An 8,613-nucleotide genomic window follows, 5' to 3' on the forward strand; every position below is an offset into this window, starting at 1 on the left:
TGTCTACAACTTAGTTACAGAGCCGCACTCAGTTACAGAGGAAACTCCTTTTCTCTCTCACGGTCACAGCCTGTCCAGCCCTCTCAGCCCTGTGAGAACCAGAGACCTGATCTTCTTACCTCCTGGCCAAACCCTTCATCTGCTCCCAAATTGAGTCGTTAAAATACACATCAGGTCACAGGACTCCTCTGGGCATGTTGTGGTGATGGTTTCTCCCAAGGGAGAAAGACAAGGCTTTCTACTCCTGTAATGAGCTGCAGTCTTGGAACCACCGAGGGCAGTTCTACCCTGTCCTATAGGATCACTAAGAGTCAGCGTTCACTCAGCAGCAGTGAGTTTGAGAACCTGCAATCGTTCCCTGGAGTGCTTGGAATAACCTCTCAGCCTAGCTTCCAAAGTCCATGATCAGACCCCTCACCCAGCCTGAACACAGGCCAGCCCACCAGAGTCCTTGATGTCCCTTAACGAATTCATTGCCTTGCCTCAGACACTCCCCAACCCCCTACCTTGGTATAGTTTTATTTTGCTGTTGATTTTTATTTTATTAGGAACTCTTACAGATACCATAACATTCCACAGGTCAATCACATCAAGCGGTATTATACAATGATGACCACATCAGTTTCAAAACATTTTCTTTCTTCTTGAACTCCTTGATATCAGCTCCCCTTTATCACCCCCACCCCCTGCCTCCAATTCCCCCAGGGACCCTTTTTCTTCTTGTTTTTTTCTATAGCTTTTTTTCTCCATATCTTACACAATCCAGTATATCCATTCACATACAATCTGTTGTTTGAGCCTATGGAGTGGAGTTATATATAGTCATCAGTGCTATCAGCTCCCCCTTCCCCCTTTCCCCCCACCCCTTCTTCCTGTCCCATCAGGGGACCATTACTCCTGTTACTGTTTCTGAAGGGTTATCTATCTTGACTTTCATGTATCGAATGGTCATAAATACACAAATGAACATACGCAAATCTAACATGATTAGTGAGGTAAAACAAAAACCATGATAGTAAGGGAAGGAAACCTCAGAGACTCTTTCTACCCCTGCAATCCTGGTAAACTTTGGTTCATCCTGTAAAACACTGCACAAGCGTGGCCTTCTCCATGGGAAATCTTCTTTGACCCCCTTCTTGTCCCTTGGCGGGCCTCCTTGGAAGTCTCTGGAACATTCTAGCTTTCACATGCCCAAAGGCTCTCAAGAAGACAGGCCATCCGGAAGATTCTAAATGGCTCACTTCAGAGTGCCTGCTGCATTTTTGGTTCTCCATAAGCACGGCATTTAGTTAAGGGGCCTTTCCAGTCTCCTCATAAGCAAGTAAAAGCTGCACTCTTATCCTGGCGACCCTATAGGACAGGGTAGAACTGTGCCTGTGGGTTTCCGAGAGTGTAACTCTTCACAGGAGTAGAGAGCCTTGTCTTTCTTCCTTGGAGTGGCCGGTGGTTTCAAACAGCCAACCCTGTGGTTAGCAGCCTAACCCATAATCCATTAGCCATCAACACTCAATGAAAAGGAAGACAGAAGACATTCATGTACTTGAACCATAATGTTGGCGAAGAATATCGGAATACACCCTGAGAGCAACCAAATCCAAAAACAAACAAACAAAAACACCCTGGACCGCCAAAAGAACAAACAAGCAAATACAAGTAATATACCGTGTAAATACTCCAGTAGAAGCCGACCTGAATATCAGCCAAGGCCCCTAATTTTACCGCAAAGACTGCATTAAAAGTGTGCTGAAAAAACTCAGCTTATACATGAATATATACGGTAGGTTCTTAGAGGTGAGGATTCAGACAGCATCTGTTGACTTGCTTTAGACACATCGTCAGGAAAGACCAGGTGCTGGGAACAGGTGTGATCGATGGCGGCACGTAGCAGTGAAAAGGAAGGGAACTCTCAATGGAACGGGGAATGATACAATCAACACACGTGACAATGACTCAAGGCCCGACGTCCTTTTGCTCCACTGGACAGAAGTCTCACAGTGAGTCAGAGCTGGCTGGCTGACATCCACAACAACAATAACAACGGGCCAGACTCGCTGGGCCCGAAGCTCCTTGAGGGTTATCAGCGTGCTGCGGCGCCTGGCTCTTTGCTCATGGCCAAGTCGATGAAGGGCCACAGAAGGCATAGGACTTCTGTCCTCAGCTGGTAGTTCCAGCCAGTCCTGGCACAGAGCGGGCCACCTCAGTCAACCACAGTAGGAGCTCGGGTCCAGCTGATTTACTGTCCCAGCCTCTCTCTCTCTGCAACACAGAGGGACAAGTTGACCAGGGGCTGGCATGAAAATGGGACAGATTCACACTATTCCAATTATGAATGTTTAGTCTACACTGTCGGCACTGACCTGGGGTCCATAACACAAACGTCATTCCAAATGAGAACCAAAGCCCCTGGGATCTCGGGAGCAGGGTGAGCGCCGAATCTCCCGCCAAGTGGAGATTCCAGGCCCTCCATCACACTGCCAGCTCCCAGAGGGGCACGAGCAGCGGCCTTCGGGGCCAGACGGGCATGAGCAGCGGCCTTCGGGGCCAGACGGGCTGCCTCTGAATACAGGGTCCTGAGGAGAGGGCTTGGGAAGGGGCCACTCGGTCGCTGTTCCTCTCCTTCTGAAGCTGCGGTCCTTACTCTCCAAGCCCCTTCCCCTAGCTACTCAGACGCATCCTCCACACTGCCTAGAAGGCAGGCGTGGCATTTCTTTGTTCTTTGGGGAGGCCCCTACAGAAGACTTTTGTCACACTGGCACCATGAAGACGTTGCTGGGGTATGAGACTCCTTCCTCTGGTTGGAGCCTCTCCCTTTCCCGTCCACCGACTCTTCTAACTGGGCTTTAGTGCTTCCGGGGGAGGGGCACCAAGAATCCCAGGCCAGGGAGCCCTGTTATCTCCTGTGATCCCCACCTCTGTACACACGGCTCCGAATCACCTTCCCCATCCTGTGTCCCCACAGTTGGGGGGAGTGGACTTCGGCTTATCAGCTCCTCATGCATAATCCTTCGGGGTTGAACTTGAACTGGGAACTCCTGGATTCATCAGGTGTGGGGCACAGAGAAGGGGCCTACAGGTGTGGGTGTGGGTGTCCTCTCCCCAAATCCCCAGGAATAAGGGCATCTCTGATGTTGACTCTACCCCAAGAGGTCAGAGAATAACTCTGAGGCCTACCCATCTGGGAGGGCTCCCCGGCATGGCGGCCCATGGCAGGTTCTGCCTGGTGGGACTGGCCAGCTCACTTCTCCACTCTTGCTCAGGAAATGCTCATGTTGCTAAAAGGAATAAGCACCTACCTGCGATATGCCGGGCTTGTGGCCCCTGGTCACCTCCCACTTTCTCACTCAAACCCACAGCCAGCCTTGGAGGTGAGAGGGCTCAACTCATGCCAGCTTACCAGCTCCTAAGAAACCAGCTCTTATTATACCCCACCTGACCCGTCCACCTTCCTCAGCCTCCCCTCAGCAGTGTCCACCCTTCTTGAGTCTGCTCACTCGCTCGCTCCCTTTGGGACCTTGCTGCCAAGCTTCGCCTCTCTGAGCTCTGAGCATCCCCGCCCGGAATGGGAACCAAGAAACTTCCTGGCAGGACGTTGGGAGATATCCAAACACTTGGTGGCGATAGCCGCCCCCTGCCATCACCCAGTGGGGCCTCCATGGTGGAGAGGGAGGGGTGACTGGAGTCCCCAGAGCCACCCAGCTGTCACACACAAGGCAGGACAGCCCCAAGCGCTGGTGGGCTCCCTGGTTCTCAGAGGCCCGTTCCACATCACAGTCAATTAGCCACAAATCGCTTCCTCTGCACCCAGCTCACTTACACAGCAGAAAGAATGGGGTGATTGTTTTGTTCCTCAAGAGCAGGGTCTCCTGCCCGCCCCGCCCGCTTGCCCCCAGCAGCTGAGAGACACAGAGGGCATGGGAGGCGGGGTCTGGAGGGGAAGGGCTGTATAGTCACAGGAAATAAGCATGTGGGGGGTCCCGGGCAGGTGGGAAGAGAGAGGCTGAGTGTCCACCCCCACCTTCCAGTAGGCAGTAGACAGGCAGGGGACAAAGGCTCAAGAAGGGTCCTGCATGTGAGAGCAGGCAGGGGAGGCCGCTACAGGCCTGCTGCCCGAAGCCAATTCCCGAACCACAGTGGGTCCAGTAGCCCCTGGCTGGGCAGGTCGCTTCCCCTCCCCTGCCATGGCTGAGTCATAGCATAGCAGGAGCCAGGCCTCTGAATTTCACCAGAGCCCTCCTTCAAAGCCACCATGACCTGCTGGCCCTGTACCTTTCTGGGTTCCGATACTGGGTTGTCACTACTGGGCCTGGCAAAGCCCAGCGGGTCGGGGACAGACTGAGCTGGGAGGCAGGCTGGACAGGGGTGCGGCCAGCTGGGGATCCAGAGCCTCCCTTTCACCATGGTAGTCCTTAACTTTCCAGCCACCATGAAGCCGGGCCCCTGTGAGCCATCACAGGCCCAGAGTGCCCCTTTGTCACTCCTCCCTGAGACACAGCTGAGACCAGTGGGCACTTGCACCAAGAGCTTTACTAAAGACTAAGGGAGCACAAGGGAAATAATTACAGAAAACACGAAAACCCAGCCCTGGTTGCCAAGTTCGCAAAGTACAGGTTTCCAATCCCCTGTGACGGCAGGCCGCCCAAATGGCTGGGACCGTGGCGTGGGCAACCTCGCCTGGCGTCCCTTGTTCCCAGCCCCTGTGGCAGTGCCATCCTGTTTCCCCCCTGGGAACCACAGACTCACCCACAGGCTCTCCTTCTGGCCCCCTTTCCGCTCAGCTCCACCCGGGGCCTCCCACTGGACTCTGGGCTCGGGACTGAGGCACAAGCCTGGTCCCTTGGGGGCCAGTGGGACGGCTGTGGTGACCAGCCCAATGCATGATAACACAGTCACAAGTTGTTCTCCCACACTGACCCCCCGCAGAGAGGCCCACCCATGTGGGAAGGTTTTGAGTATGCCATCCAAGAGAACTATCCCTAAAGACCGAAGGTCATTTGAGGGGGAAATGGGCAGCCTGCCTCTGGAAGGTGTCCCTAGATGGAGAGGGGCCAGTGCTGTGGGTCAACTCAAGAAATACCAGCTAAGCACCTATTCTGGCAGGAGGCTCCAGGTTGGTGCAAACGGTTAAGCGCTTGACCACTAACCTAAAGGTCAGAGGTTCAAATCCACTCAGAGGTGCCTCAGAAGAAAGGGCTGGCAGCTGACTTTAGAAAGGCCACAGCCAACCCTCAGGAAACCCTATGGAGCCCACTGCTACTGGGAAGCACATGCGGGCAACATCACGCAGAGTCCACTGGACGGCAACCAGTTTGGGTTTGGGTTTGTTAGTGCCGCAGAGTCAGTTCTGACTGTATGCACATAGAATGAAATGCCAACGCGTCCAGAGCCATGTCACAGTTGTTTTGGCTTGGTATGTGCATGTTTACAAAGGTGATTGAGAGTCACAGCTTCCAGCCCCTTAGATCTTACGGTCGTTGTGGGAAGACCGACGAACTCATAACTAGGATGCAGAGGAACAGGTATGACCAGGGGAGGTCATGCAACATTCTGTATTGATGACCAAGGAGGCTCCTGGGTCCTGCCTGGAAAAGGCCATGGGTAGAGGGAGCCAGCGTACAGGGTTGAGTCTGGGGTGGGTCCTCAGGAAATCCCTGACTAGAGGCAGGAGCTGGAAGGCGTCAGAGGCCAGCCCAAAGTGTCTCAGGGTCACCATCGGCTGCAGAGCATGTCCAAACTCTAGCGTGAAAAGGCCGCTTGTGCAGAACTGCCTTCTCCCTCGGCCAGTCAGGAAGGAGGCACACACTCCTTCTCACCCATCTCTGGGGCTCAGGGAAAGGGTCTGCAGGAGAGTGGCCTTCCCGGGGCCACCTGAGACACCTCGCCAGACACAGACACAGACCTGCCACTAAGCGAGAAGGTAAAGGTCAAGGTTGGGAAACAGCTCAGAGGGTAAGACCAACGAGCATGTTCAGGTCAAATGGGAAAGTGAGTCAGAAAGCAGGCGATTGAGACAAGTCGGGGCAGGTCTTACTGGACTGAGCCCATGACTAATGCAGTCTGTGTGTGGCTTCATGAGCCAGGGCTAGCCTGGAAGCTGAAGGACCCATCAGGACCGGACCCTCAAACTGCTCAGGCCCACACTCCATGACTGTCACTGTGGCCCGAGGCTTCTATGACTTGCCTGACTCCTAGCCATATTTGACAAAGGTAAAGCACATATTACACCTCTAAAATCGGGATGGTCTTAAGTTGCTGTCAGACAAATAGCAGTTCTTATGATCACAGACTTACCTCTTCTGGCAGCTAGATAGAACAATTGTAATCCTGTGAGACTTTGGTCAACAAATAATTTGTAGACCATTTGAAGAAGAATTAGAGTCTTAGTTGTTGTCAGGTAAATCATTTGATGACACCATCAAAATATGTGCCCACAATATATGCCAACATATTGAGAGAAAATATTGATATGCAGTTTTAATAAATGATTCAGGATTAACACTTGTAAGGACAGAGTTTGACATTGTGAATCCCTCCACCCTTCTGCTTCTTCACAATCAAAAGAAACATTAGCTCTTTTCTTTTCCGTCTCGTCTCCAGGCTGGCAAGCACTTGGCTCTGTAACCATAGTATTTTTATTTCTCATAAGAATCATTTCTTGCCCCACGGCACCCCACCCCGCAGCCTCCGATGCTTTATCAGTACTCACACACCCCTGGGAGAATTATGTCTACTATTGTTATTCCCGTTTTAAGGGGGGGGGGGGAACCCGGGCACGGAGAAGTAGTGGCCACGTTGTGTTTTTGTTTTTTCTTTGAGACTAGCGGTTGCCCCACCCATTCCCACACGGTGACCTCGTGTGAGCTGGAGTTGGAACTTGCAGGGTGTTTCCAGGGGCTCGTTCATTCAGTGGGGACTTGACGAGACCAGGGGCCCTGCTGCCTTCGTAGTGGGTTACTCATTGAGCTGCTCACCACAAGTTCAGCAGGTCAAAGCCACCAGCCGGTCAGCAGCCAAGAGTGTTAGTCATTTGCATCAAAGGGGGACTCCAAAGGAAGTTCCTCCAGGCTCCTTGCCTGGGGGGACTCCCTCAAATGTGCCCTCTAGTGGATTCATCCATGCGGGTTGAGCGTTTCTTTGTTTCTGCCACCGAGCTGCCCCAGCTCCCACATCTCACAACCCAGGGCGTTGGGGTGAGGACGTGGTCCTCAATTAACTGACAAAAAGGCAAGCTTGCAGGAATCACGACAGTTTCAAAGGCACTGCGCTCGAGAAAGTTGCATCCCTCAGTTATCTGTATCCATCTTGCACACGTACACGTGCACACACACACACACACACACACACACATGAATGCAAACTCCGGGAACCCTCCATCCACCACAACCATGACTCAAAGGACAGATGAATGAATACAAACACACACATACACAACACACACATCCCTGGGGCCTTCAAAAATTTCTTGGAAGAAGTTCATTATCTTCTAACTCCATTCTCCCATGAATTTTTTTTGCAATTTCCGGGAACATACTTATAAGGCAAGTACAAACAATGCAGAAACGCACAAAACATTCAGTTATGGACAACCATGTATGTGTTTGCAATACATACCCGTGCCTGTAGACTAAATGTATATCTAAAGCAAACCCACATCCACACTAGAGACACAAACACATGTGTACACACACACACACACACACACACAATGAGCGTAAACTTACATGATGCAGAAACCACAACCATGCCCCACTCACTTCCAATGACACACAGTGACACTAAGTCACCCTCGGCCATGACCTGGGCTCAGGAAGGAGTCTGTCTGCCTCAAGAGCCCCCAAATGTTGGAGCACGTCAGAATGTTCTCAGCCAGCCAGCGACCGGCCCCTGGCTCCTGGATCTCCGAGCAGGGGGCTGGCCAGGCAGGGAGGCAGCGGACACAGAGGTCACTGAGGTCAGATCCTGGGTTGCCCAGGCCTCTTTACTCCTAGCTGAAATGTATGCTGGAGGAGGCTGCCTCCCCGGCCTCCCTTGTAGCCATCCAAGGGCCTTACACCCAGGCCAAGCCCTGACCAGAATCCAGCTTCTTGGAGTTGGGGACCTGGGCGTGGAGGACAAGGTAGGGAGTGGGGGTGGGGAGTGGTGCTAACACAGAGAAGCCATCTGGAGAGTCACGCACAGAGAGTCACACACAGAAACGACCCTCGGACACACGCAGGCAAGCCAACTCTCAGATGGGGGCGGAGGGGGGCTGGCGGTTCCCACCCAGAGTTACCCTTGGAAGGCCAGACACACACACACACACACACACACACACACACACACACACACACGGCCAGACAGCTAGAGATCCACACCCTGTCAGCTAACCTCTGTGGTCGTGGAAACATCCCTGCTCCTGCGGACCAGAAGGAAATGCCACAGTAGCCACTCACCACCCCAGCTGCACGGGTGCTCTGCTGGGCTGGGGTGGGGACCCTGAGCCCACTACTTCCCCAGGAGGAAACTGGGGCACGCTCCACACACACCCCCTCCCAGCCTTGTGCTCCAGGTGTTTCCAGCAGCCCCACAGCTGGGCTGCTCTGCTCTGTCTTGGCCTGGCCAGGAAGGGGTGCACTG

Source organism: Echinops telfairi, unplaced genomic scaffold, assembly GCF_000313985.2.
Source record: "Echinops telfairi isolate 266 unplaced genomic scaffold, ASM31398v2 ScPeMD7_18;HRSCAF=68, whole genome shotgun sequence".
Taxonomy (NCBI): domain Eukaryota; kingdom Metazoa; phylum Chordata; class Mammalia; order Afrosoricida; family Tenrecidae; genus Echinops; species Echinops telfairi.